The 20,047-nt window shown below is 56.4% G+C and overlaps 1 protein-coding gene across 10 annotated transcripts in view; it reads left to right on the forward strand.

The window, feature by feature from the left end:
- Positions 1-6,369: 6,369 nt before the first annotated feature.
- The window catches only part of RAP1GAP (RAP1 GTPase activating protein), a gene marked incomplete at its 5' end in the record, with an annotated part of 64,437 nt that continues 50,759 nt past the window's right edge, over positions 6,370-20,047 (forward strand). For 7 of the 10 annotated variants that reach the window (XR_013995710.1, XR_013995711.1, XR_013995712.1 and 4 more), the window contains one exon: positions 6,390-6,471. Of the gene's footprint in view, positions 6,472-20,047 lie in introns of all 10 variants that reach the window. The other 3 variants (XR_013995709.1, XM_081087012.1, XM_081087006.1) reach the window with 1 other exon arrangement.

Consider the following 20,047-nt stretch of genomic DNA (forward strand, 5'->3'; position numbering starts at 1 on the left):
ATCACCTGCATTTCTGATCCTTGAGACTAGGCGTTTACCACCCCAACACCTTATTTTATGGACACCAATATTAACTGGGGATTTGATTGTCAACATTGGAATCCTTTATTCATTAAAATAAAATTAGAAGCACTTACAAAACACTGCCCCTTTGACATATTTCACTGAATGAACAGCCTCGTGCCAAGTCCTGAGTGTGGGAATGTCTATAGGGAGGCACAGAAAACTACCTCCTCTCACATCCCGAGCCTTGGGGTTTTTTCAAGCCTGGCTGTTTAGTTCATTGGGCTCAGGAGCCTGCGAGCTGTTCCAGGCAGCACACACGTGCGTAGGCAAGTGCTGAAAGGGCAGGTTTGAGAAGTTGGGTCTCCAGTGTTCCAGATAATCTCACCATTTACCTTATGACAGAAAAGTTCCTTTGCTTTGTCCTGGTTTTCTTAGCTCGTAGAACAAGGCAAAATATGCTGCCTTGTTTACCCTCCACACTGAAGCTAAGCAGTAATATTGTTGGGGTAAAAGACTTGGGTGTTACTCTTTGTAATCAGATTCTAACTTTTGTGAGAAAATGCTTTGGAGTCCTCTGCAAGACTTCAAAAAGAATGAACAAAGCCAAGCTACTGGAGCCCCTGCCCTGGTGGCCCTTGGGAAGGTGTCTGATCATCCTGTGACATAAATGTTTCTTCTTGTCCCATCAGGATCGCGAAGCGAATGGTCAAACACCAGCCTCCTTGGTGCTTTATTTGCGGGGTCATTGAAAGATACTCAAGACACATTTAGAAAGTGCTTTGGAGATGTCTGTCTGTGGTGGGCAGGTCCCTTCCCAGAGGGGCAGCTTCCCGTGTTTTGACGGCCATTGCCAAGAACATCAGGAACAGGGGCCGCGCAGGCACCAGGCTGCTTCCATGGCCTGAGCGTCATGCTTTTCATTCTTATTTACCTCTTGAGACATGAATAACGTTCCTGACTAGAGTACACAGAACAGGTATTTCTTGTGCTTTCCCCCAACAAATAAACCACAGAACCAGTTTTTTTTTTAATTAAATTAATACAGCATACTGCTAACCATATATCAAATTTTTTTATATATATATTTTATTGATTTTTTACAGAGAGGAAGGGAGAGAGAGAGGTAGAAACATGGATGAGAGAGAAACATCGATCAGCTGCCTCCTGCACACCTCCCACTGGGGATGTGCCCGCAACCCCGGTACATGCCCTTGACCGGAATCGAACCTGGGACCTTTCAGTCTGCAGGCCGACGCTCTATCCACTGAGCCAAACCGGTTTCGGCCAAATTTTTTTAAAAAGTTGAATTTAGAGAGAGGGCTGTGGGGGAGAGAGAAACACTGACTTTTTTTATACATTCATTGGTTGTTTCCTGTATGCGCCCTGACTGGGATCGAACCCACAACCTTGGTGTATCAGGATGATGCTCTAACAAACTGAGCCGCCCAGCCAGGGCCTATCACTTTTTAAAATGCATGTTTCGGACAAGTTGGTGATGCTTCTTCATGTGGTGAGGTTCCTGAGCCCCATCTAATTTTGGGAAGAAGGAGGTTGCAGAGTTCATCCTGTGACTTGTCGAGGAGGGCATGATCTCTTCTGGCTGACCTTGGTCCGCTCTTTGAATTGGGACCTGCACGCGCTCATTACTGGACCGAGCCTTTGTTGTGCCCCAGCAGAAGCAAGACCATGATCCCCGAGGAAGGGGATCCTGCTGTCAAGTGTCCCCCATCCCACAACACAGGTGGCATGTGGGCTCTCCATACAGTCTCACACTTTCTCATCCATGAGGCTCTGAATCCTCCGTGAAGTCCATCCTAGGAGCTTGTCCAACATAACTGCTGTGTCGATCTCAGATAGAGGGCATCGTCTGTTTTGCCCCAACATGCTGAAAGAAAACAGGAAAAAGCACCCTGCTTTCAAGGACTTGGCTAAGACCACGGAGGCCAGGCCCTTTGAAGTGGAACTGCCCTCCGTCAGGAAGGGAGCCAGCCTTATGACAGCAGCTGGAATGGCAGCTGGAATCCCAGATCTGCTGTCAGCAGGCGGGCCCTGGGCCACAGGAAGTGGGGACACGCCCCAGGGGAGACAGAAGGCCTGGGCTTTGTGTCTAGGGTTGAGTGGTTGCCAGCCGGCACACTGGCCTTTGCGCACTTGTATCTTGGCTCCCCTGACCCCTCCCTTCCCCCCAGCTTCCCCTGACCCCCCTGCCCCCCTCCCGAGTTCTCTGCTGTATTTGTATTTGTAACCTAGGGAACACTAAACGGCTACCCGCTCTTTACGATCCTGGACAAGTGTGTTTCCCTTTGGGCTGCAGTGTTCTCTAAAAGGAAGTTGGATGTGTGGAAGTTGTCAAACATGAACTAGGTGGAAGGAGACAGTGGGGCCGCAGCTCCTCAGCTCCACTCCCACACCCACCCGCTGCCTTGAAGCTCCAGGGAGTGCATTTGGAAAGTCGCCCAACTGGACGGCCACTGGGGACTTCTCTTCGCCGGCCGTGAGTCGTTTCTGTGTTGGCTTATGTCTGGGCTTTTCGCTGCATCTTCTCGCAGCCGTAGCAGGCACTGACTCGGGGTGGGAGGCTCCGAGCTGTGCTAGACTGTTTAGAATTCTGGGACTAGAGTGAACTGTTTATTTTTTTGTCTTTGTGGGAGCCAGAGTTAGGGCTGGCCTGGATCTTCTGTCTGCCCCTAAAACCACTCGGATCCCAGAAATGAATCAACCTAATTATTAGACTGTTCTTGTGCCCGAGGGCAGGGGCTCAGCCGTCTTCCTCGGCACATCCCACCGTGAGCCACATGACATGTTCTCAGCCAGGAAAATGAATGATCCCTTCAGGGTCCACTAGACACTCTTTTTCTGTGGCAGCAAGGCCTCCGGGAGAGAGCTTCTATTGCTTCGGTATAATCAGAGCTGGCCCCACTTCTGGGCTTATCTCTTTCAGCCTCTAGCTGTGTTCACATTCCTGATCCAGACTTCCCCAAGAGTGCCCCCCCCCCCCCGAGTTGCACCCTCTGTCCTGTCTCCAGCATCAGCGGGGCAGCCAGACACAAGGCCCAGGGTCCTTCCCTGAAGGACGTGCCCTGGTGCCAACTCTCACTCCTCATCCTGTCTTCTGCTCACTGGAGTGGCACTGCCTTCTCCCAGTCAGCCAGCCCTGCAGACAGCACCCCCCCACACCCTTACCAGCCCCCCACTAGATCTTACTGCTGCACAGACAACACACCTTGGGGACCCACCGCGCCTGCGTTTTCTCCCCTTGCTTTTCCTGCTGGGCAGTCTCTAGTCTAGCCCAGTGGTTCTCAACCTTCTGGCCCTTTAAATACAGTTCCTCATGTTGTGACCCAACCATAAAATTATTTTCGTTGCTACTTCATAACTGTCATGTTGCTACTGTTATGAATCGTCATGTAAATATCTGATATGCAGGATGGTCTTAGGCGACCCCTGTGAAAGGGTCGTTCGACCGCCAAAGGGGTCGCGACCCACAGGGTGAGAACCGCTGCTCTAGCCCCACCTTTCTCCCCTTTGATCCAGCCAGGGAGGGGTGGGCATCGAGGGCATAGTTATTTCCAAGAGGCCTTGTTCCCACTGTAGGACTCCATCGCGCATTATTCCGAGTTTATTGTGCCATCCACATTTTCGCTCTCCAGTCTTCTTAGATGTCAGCTGTTCTGAAGCCAGCTTTCATTTCGAGTACTTGGGAGCGCAGGGGTAGTGGCTAGGGCACAGCGTACTAGTGTTAAGCGAGAAAGAAAAGGCTTGTGCCAGGAGGCAGCCATGCGTGACTGGTCAGCCCTGAGTGGTTTGGATTGAAATAGGGCAGAGAAAGCAAAGCTGCGGGGCCTTTGTCCAGTCTTCCCTGCCATACCCAGGCTCCATGCCAGGCTCCGTGCCCAGCCCCCTACAGCACAGCACATGTTGCCTTCTCCCCAGGGGCCCTGACCGTCTCAGAATGCTGCCCCCACCCCAGGACCGGCAGGAGATTAGAAGGCTCTTGCACTGAGGTTTTCTGTAAAGAGGAAAATGCTGTAATTGAAAAGCTCCTTGATTATAAAGAAGAAACAGGGAGGCCTGGCACAGAAGAGCTCTCGTTCGTTGGCCTGCTCAGCCAGGGTTGGGCACGTTTAGTCCCTAGTGCCCCGGTGCCAGCAGGACCTCAGGCCCTTGGGGAATCTTGGAGTCTGCTGGGTCCAAACCAGGAAAGGTCACAGCTGCAACTCCTCAGTGAGTGCATTTCCACATCCCCACTGCCTCTGTCTGCCCCTCGCTCCTGCTCAGGTGGGGCACCTCCATCTCTGCTCACAGTCTGCAACGGTACCTTCAGCATTGCCTTCCTGGCCGGAAGTGGGAGTCTCAGCATGGGGGCGGGGGGGTTCTCCTTGGAGAAGTTGTTGGAGAAGCAGGAAGAGGCACTGGGATTGTGACCAGAATTAAGGATCCATCTGGCCAAGCATAAAAAAAAAAAGCCAAAGGATATTGAGATATGCTTCAGAGGGCCCCGGAATTCGTATGCCCTCCCTGAGCTGTGTGAGCCCAGCCCCAGGTCTGTAGGCTTTCAGCGGGCCCTTCCCCAACAGGATCTGTTTGCACCAAGCATCTTCCAGAGCCAGTGCCCTGCGGGACATACCTGGCTGGGCGATGGCTGCCCCGGGAAATCCCTTCTGCACCGTCTCCAGCAGTGCCTGGGCCAAGCTGGCTCAGCTTCTTTTCCCTCTTATTACTACTCCGAAGCAGCTCTGCAGCCATGGTGCTTGCTGAGAAGGGTCCGGGACCCAGGCCCAGGGCACATGCCAGGCAGGAAATCAAAGGGCCTCCAGGGGTGGGAGTGGTTTGCAGATGATGCTCCAGGAGTCCTTGGAGTAGCCGTCTGCCTCCTGCCCTGAACTTCACCTTGTTCCAACCAGCCCGACTCAGAGTGTCTGTGGCCCCATAGCACCAGCAACACTGCACGGCTTTATTAGAAATGCCGGAACTCAGGCCCCAGGCCCCCTGAATCGGGACTTGCGTTGGGAGCAGGCCACTCCTAGAAGTCTGAGAGGCCCTGGGCTGGGCCTCTTTTCTCATCCATGGCTTGGGGGAGCTTGTGGAGGGGAACCCGACAGAGAGGGACTGGAAAGTAAGTGCCAGCTCCACGTCCCTTCTGCCTTGTCAATTTGCTGAGGGTGGGATGAGGAGGAGGCATGTCCTGTTACTCCCTCTTAATCCTAATCTCTTGGTGGGGGTGAGATTCTTGGGGAGAAACAGCTGCGGTGGGACTGAGCACGCCGCCCTGCATGTCTCAGATCCTCCAGAGGCTGATGTCAGGGTTGCTGAGGGCCCAGATCTTTTTCTTAATGAAATGCAGTCCCTGTGGCTGGGAAGACGGGGGCGGGGGGTGGAATGGACAGTCATTTGTTAAGTACATAGCAGGTGCTCAGTAAACACGTAGATAAACGAAGACTTGGGTCCTCCCTAAGCCCTACCTGTGAAGGGGGCCTACGGACTGGCTCACCGTGGAGGGGCCTGTCTGCTTGACCTACTGATCATAAATGGTTGATGAAACGGAGGTTTGTCTCTACCCCTTTTTGACCTCCGTTTCCCCTAGTGAGATTCAGAGGTCTCAAAGGTCCCCTCTAACCATGTTCTGACCCAGGCATGATCTTGGGGCCACCAAGCATGCCCTCGCCCACTGTCCCCCACAGCTCTGGCCTTGCAGACACACGGCCTGTTTCCTTGATCCATCGAGGGCTGCCCCTTGGAGGGGGGCCATGGAGACAGAGAGGTGGGGAGTGGGGCCCAGGAGCCGCAGTGTCAGCTTGGCTGCTACTGCTGCTCACTTGCACGTGACCTTGGCCACGTCTCTTCCCCTCTGGGACTAAGGTGATCCCTGGGACCCCTTGCTGCCTGGGTTTTCAACTCTTGTCCTGACCCCACCTTTCTCCTCCCGGTTAGGTGGGGAGCGGGGAGCGAGCTGCCAGTCCAGGGAGGATGTCAGAGCCGCTGACCTGCTGGGGGGCGTCAGCGAGCCCCCTGGCCCAGCTCGGCCCCGCGCCTCTCCCCGGAGCCCAGGGGGTCTGGGGCGTCTCGCCCACCTTTCCTGTCGCCCCGACTTGCCCAGAAGATGTTTCTCTGCCCCAGCACAGGCTGGCGCGCTGGCTGCTGCGGGCCCGGCCAGTCCAGCCGGGTACCCTGGAGCCAGTCCTCGCCCTCCCCGGTTCTCAGTTTCCCCACCTGTGCGAGGGGCCCGCGCCGCCCAGGGACCTGTTGTGCGCGCGGCGGGTGGGGGCGCGGGCCGCTCCCGCGCGTGGCCGGGCTCCGCAGTGAGGGGGGGCGGGCGGGAGGGCGCGCTCGGCGGTCACGTGACGCCCCCCTCCCCGAACTGCGGCGGCGGCGGCGGCGAACGGAGCCGCGTCCCAGCAGAGCTGCAGCGGCCGCCGCGGGCGCCGCATCCCGAGCGCAGGACCCCGGCCCCGGCCCCGGCCCGCGGTGAGTCCGCCCCGCCCGGGCGCCGCCCTGGGAAGGGAAGGGAAGGGCAGGGAAGGCGCGGAGGCGCCGAGGGGGCCGGCGGGGACGCGGTCCCGGGGGTGGGCCGGCCGGGTGCCGGCTGTGCTTGGCGCGGCTGCAGGCGGGAGTGAGGGGCCAGGCCTGGGCTGAGCCAGCGAGCCCCCCGCCCGCGGGGTGGGGCCAGGCCGCCGTTGGGGGGCTCGGGTCCCACCCGCCGGCATGGGTGGGGGCACCTCCTGCTCCCCGCTAGGAGGGGCGCCGCGGGTTCAGAGGAGGGGACGAGGAGAGGGCAGACATGGGCGCATTCCCTGGGTCCCTGGGTCCCCGGGGCCGGGCGGCTAACACCACCCAGGACCAGGCGCACGGTTCCCAGAGGGAAGTGGGGGCCCCAGCTCCACCGCCCCCGAGCTCAGAGGCTGGTGATGCCCTTGCGTCCTCAGGACGGAGCGCGTTCCCCGCCTCCTGTCCCTGACCCGCCACCCAGCAGGACACGCGCATCACGCAGTCGGGCGTCCCCTTGTCGCTTCGCCGGCTCCGCAGGATCTGAGGACTCGGTGGGAGTCCACAGGGCGGTCCCCGCGCCCCGCAGGCGCCCTGGTGCCCGTGGTGGGGCGCCTGGGCTGGGGAAGAGACACACACACACACAACTAGCTCCCTCCAGGATCTCAGACCCTGACCTGTGCGTGACCCCCAAGTTCCTGGGGGTCATACACAGGCCTAGGGTGAAACCCACCCTCACACAGGGCACCTGGGCATCTGTCTCCTGGCTCCATTCCCCTCCCTCACCAAAGCCAGCGGCCAGCAGGCGGGCACTGAGGGAAGCCGGGTCAGGCGCCAGCCGGGAGCAAGGAGAGGGGACATGAAGCAAGGAGGCGTCTGCTCCTCCCAGAAGGGAGCTGGGGTCCCTCCTTCCCCAGGTGTTTGAGGGAAGAAATGAGGATGGGGAACAGCCCTGAGTTTTCTAGCGAATGAGAAGGAACTCAGTCAAAGGTACCCCTTAAGGGCATCGAGGCCTGGCATAGCGGCGGAGGGCAGCAGCTGGGTGGGGGAGGTGGTGGTCATGCCCAGCTGGCCCCTTCTCCTCTGTCCAGGGCCTCAGCCTTGCTCTGAGACCCCCTGGCAGTTAGAGGGTCTGGCAAGGGGAGGGGGCAGCTTAAGGGCCTGGGAGAGAATTCCAGAGTAATGATTAATCCTCAAGGGACAGGAGCACCTTCCTGACCCACAGCGAGGTTCCAAGGCAGGGGCTCACGTGCCCATTGCTCAGATAAGGAAACAGAGGCTCGGAGAGGCTAAATACACTGCCCAAGGTCACAGAGTCGCCCTCTGCCTGACCCAGGTGGACCCTGCAGCGGCGGGTGGAGGAAAGGTCATTGACGGGTAGAGTGTCCACAGTGGACCTGCTCCCCTGTGCCGTCGGGGGTGCATCTGGACGGAGGCGGAGAAGCTGGCTCAGGTGGAGGAGAAGCCCTCCACCTTCTCCAGGGTCCGGAACTCAGATCTTCTCCCCCTTCGGAGCCCCATGCACGCTTTGCCACCCCTGCTCACAGCCAGGATGGTGTTCCCGCCCTGGGACCTTCCCAGCTCACCACCTCCCTGGGGCAAAGCCCTCTCCTCTTCCCTCTGCCCCATGGCGGGGGTCTCAGGAGGTCTCTCTCCTGGCTCTACCAGCTGCCCCTGGGGGACAAGAGGATTCTTCCTTTGGCCTCTTGAAATGCAGAGGGCCTCCTTTTGGCTTGGGGGGGGGTCTCTGCTGCGTGGCCCTCAGCCCCTCCGCAGGATCTGCCCAGGCCTGGGGTTAGGGAGCCCTGAGCCCTCTCTCTCACCTGGCCCTGCCCCCCCCCATTTCCCCCCCCCCCCCCCCCCCCGGCTGTGGTGTTCCTGAGCCTAGAGGCCCTTTGAGGACTCCTGGGGCAGGTCTGTCTCCCGCGCCACCTGTCTGTCTACAGAGGCCTTTGTCCTGGCTGTCAGAGGCTGCTGAGCAGCCACACATGCTGCTCAGACACCGAGACCCGCGCACAGCCAGACACACACGCAAACAGGATTCAACTCACAAATATCTGAGACCCAGACACAGGAACCCAGAGGCACACCCAGGCCAGGACCCCCGCCTCCGACCCTGAGCACATTACAAACACAAAAACACAGCACGCGGACGTGCGCACACAGATCGGAGGTGGTTGTCAGCGAGAAGAGCTTCCTCCGGAGCCCTCGACCGGCTGATGTCTGTTTCCATGATCTCCTCCAGGGCGCACACATGATACATACACACGCGGGAAGGGGCACAGGAAAGCCCCAGGCCCTCAGAAATGAGCATGGCAGATACGCCCATGCACCCACCCACGCCCAGGCCACCACGGGTGTACACACCCGTGAATGACATCAGCTTCCTGCGTGTGGGACGGGAACTCATCCCCCAGGAGAGGGTGGCACAGGCCCCTCCGGCCACCCCCAGCCAAAGCTCACCCCCTTCCTTCTTTTCTGCCTCGTGTGAACCCAGCTTGGCTCAGAGACTGGGAAACTGCCTGTGTTTTCCCCTTAGTGGACCCTCCTCCCCCCTCCTGCCCCTCCCACACATACACCTACACCTGCCAGGTTGCTGGAGGAGCCTCTCCCACCAGGCTCCCCCTTGGCTGCCCCTGAAGGTGCGGCTGCACAGGCCCCTCCCAAATCAGAACTCTCAGCCCAGGCTCCAGCAGCCCTGGGTTTCATTTCCTTTGCCACTTTTGCCAGGAGGCCTTGCCAAGTCTCTCTAGGGGCCAGCTGGTGTGAAGGGAGGGGAATCCTCCCAGCTCTCCTCTGCTTACCTCCTCGCCTGGCAGAACCTGTGCAGGCTGGGCCTCTGGCACCGCTGGGGAGCAGCTGCTGAGAGGTGCTTCTGTGGTCTCAGACGACCTCCAGGGCAGACTGGTGCTCGGTGGGGAGCAGGGAGGGGCTCTGAGCTTGGCTGTTCTCATGTGGGCACTCACCCTAGGCTTGCCAGAGCGCTGGTTCTGGGTCCAGGCCTGGCCCTGCCTCTCGCTGGCTGTGTGGCCCGTGCAAATCATCCCCCGTCTCTGGCAACCATCTCCAGCTCTGGGAGGCAGCTCCACCTGTTTAGGGAGAGTGAGGTGGGAGGTGGCAGCCTGTGCTAATGAGGAGAGGAAGTTCGGCTCAGTTGGGCAGTGTGGGCAGATTGGAAACTCTAGGCCCACAGTAGGTCAAGCAGGGGTTGCCAGTCTGGGATTTAATGGGGTGGCCACCCTGGGGCCAGTAAGGGGGCACCGAGAGCCCTCGGGGGGGCTGCTATAGTTTATCTGTGGGTATTTTTGTGCCCCCAAATGTGCTCTATTTTTAGGGCTGAAGACTAGTACTTGCCGACAGTGACTCAGAGAGGACGAAGAGGGAAGCAGGAAGGTGCTGGTGGGGAAATATCCTAAAACAGGGGCGTCCCACTGCGACACCCGCCTTCCCCCCTGGAAGGAAGGAGGCAAACCTCTGAAGCTCATGCTGTGTGCGGGCACAGTGGTGGGGCCCTCATTTGCACACTGACTAAGCCACACTGAGCGTGTAGTGTGTCCCAGGGACACAGAGATTAGCTGGGTGTGGCAGCTTTGGTTCCCACCATGGCCCAGGGTGGTTTTACTGTGGCCACATCTCAGATGAGGAGGAAAGGCTCAACGAGGTGAAGTACCCTGCCCACACTCTGTTAGAAAACGCCTCTGCCAGCATGAGCCACCTTTCCTTGGGCCTCCTTTTCGAAGAAGAAGGCCTGAGTTCAAATTCAGACGTTGCCACTGACTAGCTGCACAATGTGGGGCAAGTTACTACATCTCTCTGAGCCTCTGCTTCTTTTTTTAAAATATATTTTTATTGATTTCAGAGAGGAAGGAAGAGGGAGAGAGAGAGAGAGACATCCATGATGAGAGAGAATCATGGTGGATTGGCTGCCTCCTGCACGTCCCCCACTGGGGATCGAGCCCACAACCTGGGCATGTGCCCTTGACTGGAATCGAACCTGGGACCCTTCAGTTCGCAGGTCGACGCTCTATCCACTGATCCACTCAGCCAAACCAGCTCAGGCGAGCCTCTGTTTATTATCTGTGAAGTGGGGGTCACCCACTTCATGCACCTGATGGGGTTGCTTCCAGGGTTAAGAAGACTGATGTAGGTAAGTACCCAGGGCCATGCCCACCTCCTCCTGGGCACTTGTGGACTAAGAGGTTATGGGCTGGGACTTGTCAGGAATCCAAGTCCGGTCTCTGTTGTGTGACTTTGGACAAATCACTTGTCTCTCTGTGCCTCATTTCCTTCTCCATAGAAAGGGGTGACAATATTCCCTGTCCACCTGGGAGTGCTGTTTGTGTAGATCAGACATGATGGCTGGGAGCTGCTGTGAAAAACAGAGCTGCACCCAGAGATATGAGAGCACAGAGGAAAAGCAAACACCAGAATAATGTGGAGAAAAAATATTTAAAAAACACCTTCAAATATTTTATTATAACAAGAAACGAAATAAGCCTTTCCTTCAGTTTTTTGGGGTAGTGGGCAGCTTTTCCATAATTTTACATTTACAGGGCAATTGGCCCTGCTATCATCATGTGAGATGGGTAGTGTTCCCCCTGAGGAGTCAGCGTCTGGCACATAGTAGGTGGTCAGTAAATGGTAACAGTGGCCCCAAATGGAATGATAAGTTCCGTAGTGAAAGGAGCTAAGGTATTTCTGGGGCGTGACTGCTGCACCGTGGCGACCGGGACACTGGTTTTGCTTCAGTGGGAGGTATGTGCAGGGTTGAGCTGGGACAATTTACTTAGGACCTTGGATGCCAGGCTAAGGCGTTTGCATTTTCCTGGAAGCCAGTGGGGAAACCATTGGAGGGACTGGCTGAGCCTCCTGTGGCTGGGCCTTGGGTACCGAGCCAGGCGCACCAGCCAGGAATGGGGAAGCAGCCAGCACCGTTCTCTGCCCTGTCCCTGCTGGGTCCGTGTGGCTGTCTCCCTGGGCTTCATTTCCCCAAGAAAGCCTCCAGCATGTTCCATCCAGGGGCAGGCGAGAGGACCTGGCACCAAGCCGTCAGGGCAGGAGGGGGCTGTCGTCTGTGCTGGAAATCAGGAGACGCGTGTTCCTCCGCTGACCCCACCCCCCGCTGGGTGATCTTGGCTGTCACCCGCCTCTTGGAGCCTCCCTTCCATCTGTGCAATGGGTGTTTACAGTTTCTGCCGTTGCCGTGTGACACTAATGAGACCGAGCTGGTGACCGTGTCAGAGGAGCTCAGGTGTGTCATGTCTCCGGGGAGCTCCTGCTGTTTCTTATAATTACGCATTCCCCAGGCTCCTCTGAGGAAGTGGCGCTGCTGGGATGTGGGGGGACAGCAGGTGAGGACAGACTCCTTAGACACCAGAGCGGCCGTGACCTTCTCAAGGCCACAGGAGCCACCTGCCTGCCACAGCCAGGCTCTTGGAGGGGCCCAGCCTTCTGCTCTGCTCCTGAGTTCTCGGCCCTGAGTCTATGCGAGAAAGTCATCCCACCCCAGCTCAGAGGACAGCCCCCTCCAAGGCCCCACTCCTCTGAGTTGGGGTCTTCGAGGTGGGATGGAGGTGGCCGACCGAGGGTGACCTTGGGAACTCCTCTCTGCTTGCAAGCTCTGTCAGAACCGCGGGGGCAGCCCTGGTTCTTCCATTCTCATGAGTAGGGCGCGTCATTGACCTTTGAGGGGCTGCCAGGACAAGGCCCAGGCTGATGATGTGAACGGCTTTTCCTAACCTCGGAGGTCCCCCGAGAGGCCATCCACCCTGGCAGACTGCTGCAGGCCCTCGGGCCAGCCCGGGCAGCAGGCTGTGGATGCCACTGGATTGAAGGCTCTGAGGAGGTGGCTCCAGCCTTGCCCCATTCATCACCTGCCTCCACCTCACCTGAGACATGGGAGCTCTGCCAGGTACAAAGGGGTCCCTTACAGTCCCTTCCCCAAGGCTTCCAGTCCCCAGAGGCAGGACTGGAAAGAGCCCTCACCTGTCCCAGTCACCAGGCAGACCCCCAGACCTCCTGGCTGGCTAGAGAGGGATGGCCCTCAGTGGTCCTCAGAGGGTCAAAGGAAGCTGGGGCCTGCCCCCCAACCCCGCCCTTGCTCCCACATGGCACTGTTGGGGCCTGCCCTGTGTCTTCCGGTTAGAACTGGCTGGCTGCGGGTTCCCAGGAGGCTTCTGGCAGGGGAGAAGCAGAAGGAAGGCTGGTGATGGAACACAGGTGGGGGCATGAATTGAGTGTTTACAGTATGCTGGGCCCTATGCTAAGCACTTTTCACGGATCTATCTCATTTAATTCTCAGAGCAATCTTTATTAGCTGCCCAAGGTCACCCAGCTGGAATGTGGCTGGGGCTGAGATTGAATTAAGGCCTGTCTGACTCCACTGTCAATCACTTCGTGTACTGCATACAGAATTAGGTGGGGAGGGGAGTGCGCGATAGAGAAGAATGGGCTGTGCCCTAGGGAATGGGGGCCGTTGCGGGCAGGGGCGGGTGCAGCTCCAACTCTGGGGCTGTCCCCACACTTTCAGGACCTGGCCCTAAACCTCCAGATCCTCCTCCCTCCCTTTCCCCTTCCTATGGCCTGTCCCTGGGGCTCAGAGGCCAGGACTGAGTGGGGGAAAGAGGATGAATGGGGAGATTTGTTGGCAGACGTTCCCAGGGACGAACAATCCCACAGACCCCGGCTTCTCCCGCCCCCCTGTCTGCACGAACTCCTAGCTGGGAACCCGAGAAATCCCCAGCATCAGAGCTGGAGAGGAGCCCGTGGAGATCAGCTGGTCCAACCCCCTCGTTTTACAGATAATAATTATCATGATTACGCTCGATGGTGGCAATTCACCAAGGGCTTTCACATCTGGGTTGCCTCTGCGCGCCAGAGCCCTTGGGGCTGGCAGAGCTCATCTGGTAGTTTTTATGCCCCCCCACTTTGTGACCGAGGAACCCAAGGCTTAGCAGCCAGGAGCTGGGTCTCGGGCGCACATCTGGCTTTGGTATTGGGTTCCAAACCCAGATCTCTCTTCCCCCTGAGCTCATCCCACCATCTTGGGCCCCGGAGGCCCAGAGCCCACCAGGTGTGGCTCAGGACTACATCCCGCATTAGGGGCGGGGCAGGGGGCTGGTCCTGAGAGGTCAGCATGGGCACAGGGCAGGTAGCAGGTGATGCCCTGGGATTGCCAGTGCTGTCCACCTTTCTCCTGTTGTGAGAACACAGTCCCCTTCTCCATGACAAGAGTGATAGACTGAGGGGCAGAGCTGTTCTCTAGAGGCCTCCCCACCCACTATGCCCATGGCGACCAGGCCTCCCCACCCACCAAGCCCATGGGGAGCAGGCTGCCCCAGAAAATCAGACCTAGGAGGCACCTTGGAGGGCCCTCATTATACAGAGAAGGGAACCAGGGCCAGCGGGGTAGGGACCTGCCCACGCTGAGCCAGTGGCAGAGCTGGGCCTAGGACCCGGGTCTCCTGGCTCAGCGCATGGCTGTGCCAGCACGTGCCCAGGAGCAGGAGTAAAGACAGTCCCTGTTTATAGTTGCCAGGGCTGAGCACATTACACTGAGTCCTAAGAACAACCCTATGACACAAGTACTGTTCTTACCATTACCACCCCCTTTTACAGATGAAGAAACTGAGGCGTTGAGAGGTTATGAACAAAGTCACAAACCAGGAAGTGACAGGGGCAAAGATTCAAACACATGTCCATCTGACTCTAACCCCATGCTGATGTCAGCCCATGCAAACCCATGCATATGTAGTATGACAGGAATAGAATTGATTTTATCTTTCTTTTTGTTCGTGGCCAACCTAGGACGTCATTCATTCCTTGACTATGAAGTGCCAACTATGCTGAGGAGGGCAGGGAGCGGATCTGGGGTCAGAGGCTAAGAGCTAGTGTATCTCCATTTTCCAGATGTGAGAACTGAGGCTTAGAGTCACACAGCTCAGGACCGAGCCAAGCCCTGCTCTGTCTGGCCTCATGTTCGTTTCCTGCTTCCTTACGGGTGGCTCACTCGGCCATGCTCTGTGCCCAGGTCTGTGGTGATGCATTTAGAGTCCTGGTTCCTGGTGGGCAGGGCTTCAGCCAGGCAGCAAGTATTCCGTGAGCACCTACCCTGTGCCTGGGGACGTGCGTCGTGGAGCTAAAGCATGTGAAGATGAGATAGGGGCTCCTCTGTGAGGCATGCGGGGCCCCGTGCAACCACCCCACCCAAGCCCTGAGGTAGGGGAGGCTGCCAGGCCTCCAGTGGTGTCAGGGCAGGCAGTGGGAGCTGGTTGAAGGGCTTTCTTCTTGGCAGGAGTGTCCCCAAGAGGGACTCAGAGCGGAGTTAAGACCTCAGAGGTCTTCACAGCCACTTCTACTCTCACCCACCCTTGAGCAGCCACTCGCCCAGCAGGCCGTTTCCTGGTCTCAGCTGGGGATGGGCACAGCACCTGACTTACCCGTAGTCATGAGGCTGGAACCAACAGGTGGGCTGGGCACAGGGCCTGGGGATCTAGGGGCTTCTCTTACTGAGCCGGGTGCCTGTCTGGCCGGGGTACGGGGGTTGAGGTCTGGAGGAGGCATCAGAATAGCTGGGTCTGCTTGTTCGCAGGCCTGTTTCCCCATCCGTCATGGTTGTCGCATCACGGTTGCAGGATGTGCCTCACGGGCCTGTCGTTGGCATCACAGAGGTCCCAGGGCGCGTAGGTGCGGTTCGTGATCTGCACACGGAGCGAACGGATCCCGGGCGAGGGGGCGGCCGAACGTGGTGGGCGGCGGCGCATTGTGGCGCTCAGGTGTGGCACTGTGTCCCCGGAGAGGCGCGGCAGGTCGCAGCGGGGAGAAGGGAGAGAGAGGGCAGGCTTTGGGGGCCGCCTCCGCACAAGGGGAGGAGTGAGAAGCATGGGGGGGCTCGCGTGTCGAGCGCAAGACCGGGAAAGCAGGGCGCTGCCTCCTGGCGCTCCCCGGGCCCCCACCCTCCTCGGGGGAGACGCCCGGGGCGCTGTCCCTGGTCCTGGAGCCCGCCCGCCCCTTGCCCTGCAGTTCCTGTGATGGCCATTGGAGGTCGCCCGGGACCGCGGCGGACTCCCAGGCCCGTTTAGAACACGTTTTTTAAAGAGCATTCATTTTCCTGTAATGACCTACCTACACACCTAATTTCAAAACCTAAAAGATATCCTGCCCTAAGAGAGTAAAATCCCTCGCCCTGGCTGGTGTGGCTCAGTGATTAGAGCGTTGCCTCGCGGACCAAAGGGTTGCGGGGTTGATTCCCGGTCAAGGGCATGTATACCTTGGTTGCAGGTTCGATCCCTGCCCTAGTTGGGGGTGCATGGAGAAGACAACCAATTGATGTGTCTCTCTCACATCGATGTTTCTCTCTCTTGCCCTCCCTTCCACTCTCTCTAAAAATCAATGGGAAAAAATATCCTCTGTTAAGGATTAACAACAACAAAAAGTAAAAGCTCTCTATTCCCATAGATACTCTAGCACGATCACACCCAGGACCTAATAAAGTAACCAAGCATTTCGCATAAGGCTAATATGCTAAGTCCTTCCCACCTTCCGACTGGTCGCTATGATGCGCACTGACCACCAGGGGGCAGATGCTCAATGCAGGAGTTGCTGTTACAGGCACAGAGAAACGGCACTGCAGACCTGGCGCCCAGAAAGCAACACTCGGCTTCCCCTAAGTGGGACACAGGCCCTCCCATCACCCTGGAGCGACACCCCACGAAATCGCCATAGCCCAGCCCAGCCCTGAAACGGTCGCTGTGGGTGCTGGGTAATGACGTCACGTAGCAACTCCCGGCTTCCTCTCCCTAGCGACTAACCTCCTTGGAGTTTTAGCAGCCCAGGAACACAGGTGGAAACATTTTACACTTTAACCAAATGTCTGGAGCATTTTCCGGTGCCTCATCTCATTTGATCCTCACAGAAGTCTTGGAGTAGGCAGATAAGAGAGTCGGCGGAATCCTATTTTCTTTTCTTTTTCTGGAGATTTAGAACGCTTGGAAACTTGACCCTACTGAAAAGAAGTAAGAAATGGTGGACTTTGAAAATGACTTCAGGTTTTCTCACTGAGCAGAATATAGTCAAACACTGCTGCAGTTAAACATTTTACCCTTTTTTCTCCAATCGCATGTGTGTGTTTCCATCTGTCATTGTCGATTATAGAGAAAGGGCAATATTAAAATATTTCTTCTAATTAATTTCCTTTCATTGTGCACAAATTTATGCACCAGGCCACTAGTGCATATATAAACCAATGAGGTTCTAGAATGGGATCAATGGGCTTTTCGCCCGCCTGAATACCTGGGGGGATATTTGATGCATGGCAAGTCTTCCTTGGGTAGAACCCTTTCCAGCTTAGCTTTCCTACCCTCCACCCACTGAATGATAGTGGGGATCCCCAGTAATTGCCAAGGACAAAAACCATCCTCATGTATTTTCTTAATGCCCTCTAGGGAGCAGTGACACCCCCATTGAGAATAACTGTCAAGGTGGGGGACCTTGGCTGGGTGAAAAGGGGCTCACAGAATCATGGACTGGCTCAATGGGAGGGTGGCACCTTAAGGAATTGTCAGGGCATCCCATCCCCCATCTTACAGATGGACCAACAGAGGCCCAAAGTGGGAAGAGATTGTGCTAGAAAACACAATGAGTGATGAGCAGAGCAGGAGCCACAACCCAGGTCTCCTGCCCCCGGTACAAGGCTCAGTAAGCCTAGTTGCACTGGGTAGAGCTTTGGGCATTAAGCAACCTCCCTTCCAACTCAGCCTACCTGCCCCTGAAAATGGGCGGGGAGGGCCATGCCCTTAGCAGGGGTAGGAGAAGAAGGTGACTGGACTCCAGCTACAATGTGTGAGAAGGGCCTTGGCTTCCCCTCTCATTGGGGTGCAGTAATTGCATAACCCTCAACCTCCAAAGAGCCTCTCTCCTACCTTTATTTTTCCCCAGTAGTTATCTGGGCACTGTGTGTGTGTGTATATGTGTATGTGTGTGCACAGTGTGTCTGTATATTGCGTGTGAGCCTAATGTGATCTAAGGGCGTGTAGGCCGGTGACTTCTGTGCATGGATCTGTTGTCATTGGTGTGTGTTCACATGTGTGTACAAACCCAGCCACAGTCAGGAGGTGAGCACACACTGGTTTTGGCACATATGGGTGTGAGCTTGATTTGACTTTTGCATGTGTATGTGCATGTGGGCTTGCAGTGTAGGGACTGATGTTCATGTGGGCATATCTGCATGAATTTGATCTGCTATGACCTCTATAGGCATGAGTTAGATGTCTCTGTGCACAGTACAAGGGCAGGTGCATGTGTGTCGGTGAAGTTCCTATGCAGGTGTGCACACAGATCCTCCCAGACTCGATGCCTTGTTTATCCTCTGTCACCAGTGCCTGAACAGTATCAGGTGCACAATAGACGCTCACTATGCATGTATTGTTTGTTGAATGGTTGAAGGCAGGAAGAAAGACATGCCCTTTTGTGTGTCTGTGTTTCCAAAAGCTCATTGCTCTCAGGGACCTTGCAGGCACATGGTCCCTATGGTGACCAGAGTCACATCCTTAGGGGTGTTGGCCTGAGTGGAGGCATTTATTCAGACCATTTTGTCCAGGCCAGATTGTCCTGGTCCCTGAATGGGGACACTGAGTAGGCAGGTGTCTCAGGAGCCCATTGAATAAAGTAGGAGTCTTAGAGCCGAGACAGGGGATGGCTGGGTTGTTAACCTCACCGGACAGTTGCTGGGGAAATGGTGTGAGCCAAGCTATACCCACTTCTCCTCCCTCCCCAGGGCCTGGGGTCCCCCCATCCAGACTCTTTCTCCAGGAGCTCAGGGTTTACAGCATGTGATTGGGTGGGTGTGGCTTGGCTACAAAGACCATGGCTAAGGGTAATGATACTTCGATAATGGATCATGGACAGTGGAATCCCTCAAAGGCAAATGCATGTTTCCATTATTTTGTCTCTAACCCAGCCAGGTGAGAGTGGGTGTTTATCAGATGAACAAACTGAGGTCCGGGGAGGAAAGCTGATTATTGTGGAGCCACACAGGAGGCTGCTGGCCAGGCAGCCCAGACAGATATCCTGAATGGGAATGACTGGGGCAGGGGAGGTGCTGGGGACCTTGGCAAGATTTGACCCCAACAGTCCCACCTGGAGCCCAGGCCTGAGATCTTCCCAGGAATCTGTGCCTCACATTTCCCTGCTGTGGGTTGGGAAGTGGAGTGGGACTCCCAGAGCTGAACCCAGGGTGAACTTGGAAAGAGAGCTCTGCAACACTCCATCCTGTACCCTCACTCCTTCTGCACCGAGTCTGGCACCTGTTAGACTCAAGTGCAAGCCTAAGATGTCCAGAAGAGGAGGCTGCCTTCTGGAAGGAGGGCCTGGCCCCTGGAGGGCAGCCTGCCTCTGGTTTCTAGGTGAGAGGCTGGAGGGAAAGGAAGAGGGAGCCCTATCCCATCCCAAAGATGGCAATGACCTCCTGGGGCCAGTGGGCAAGCACGGCACTGTGCTGACTGTTGGTCACAGTTGGAGGTCAGCTTTCAGGGGGCTATTAAATAATGCGTTTGAGAGCACAGAGCTAGGAAGTGTCAGAGCCTTGTCCATTGTCTCTGTGTGTGTGTGTGTGTCTGTCTGTCTTGTAGGTTGTTCCGTATGTCCACACCTAGATCTGCCCCATTCCTTCCAACGGGGAAGGAATGGTATTGCATTCCTGGATGGTATTGCATGGTATAAATGGATCTTAATTTATTTGTCTGGCTCCCTCTGGATGGCCATTAGTTTGTTTTGGAATTCTTACTATAAATCTCTGCTAACTACAAAAATCGTGATTTCATATGGGTTAGCCCAGGGGTGGGCAAACTTTTTGACTCGAGGGCCACAATGGATTCTTAAACTGGACCGGAGGGCCGGAACAAAAGCATGGATGGAGTGTTTGTGTGAACTAATACATGCTAACACTGCTGCTGGTGAAGGAGTGGAGGGGAGAGCAAGAGAACCCTCTGCTCTTTCGGCTCCGGGGGCCGGATAGAACAGCCGAACGGGCCGGATCCGGCCCACGGGCCGTAGTTTGCCCACGGCTGGGTTAGCCCAATACAAAGGATGCTACAGCAAGTGCTTTCTTTAGTAAGCACACGCTATTCAAATACTATTCCCAGTGCTTTAAAAGTATTCATTTAAAGTCAGTCCTTGGCAAAACCCTTTGAAGTAAGAACTGTTATCATCATCACCAACCCCATTTTGCAGATGAAGAAACTGAGGCACAGAAAGATTTAAGTGATTTACCCAAAGTCACACAGCTGACAAGTGGGAGAGCTGGGATTTGAACAGGGCGAGGAGTAAATTTCACAAGCATGTGGACATAAACTTGTGCTTCTCGGTCCCTTGTTCCTCGGCCATTTATCTTCAGGCCCACATGCCCTGAAGTAGAGGCTAAATTCTTGGAAGTGACCTTGCAGGTTAAGAAGGTGCTTTTCAATTATACTGTTGCCTGAGGGACCAGGAGCTGGCCAGGGAGCGTGGGGTGCTTTCCTGGCTAAAGGAACGTGACCTCCACCCTGCCCCACCCCCCACTCTT

Source organism: Myotis nattereri (assembly GCF_964212035.1).
Source record: "Myotis nattereri genome assembly, chromosome: 3".
In the NCBI taxonomy this organism is placed as follows: domain Eukaryota; kingdom Metazoa; phylum Chordata; class Mammalia; order Chiroptera; family Vespertilionidae; genus Myotis; species Myotis nattereri.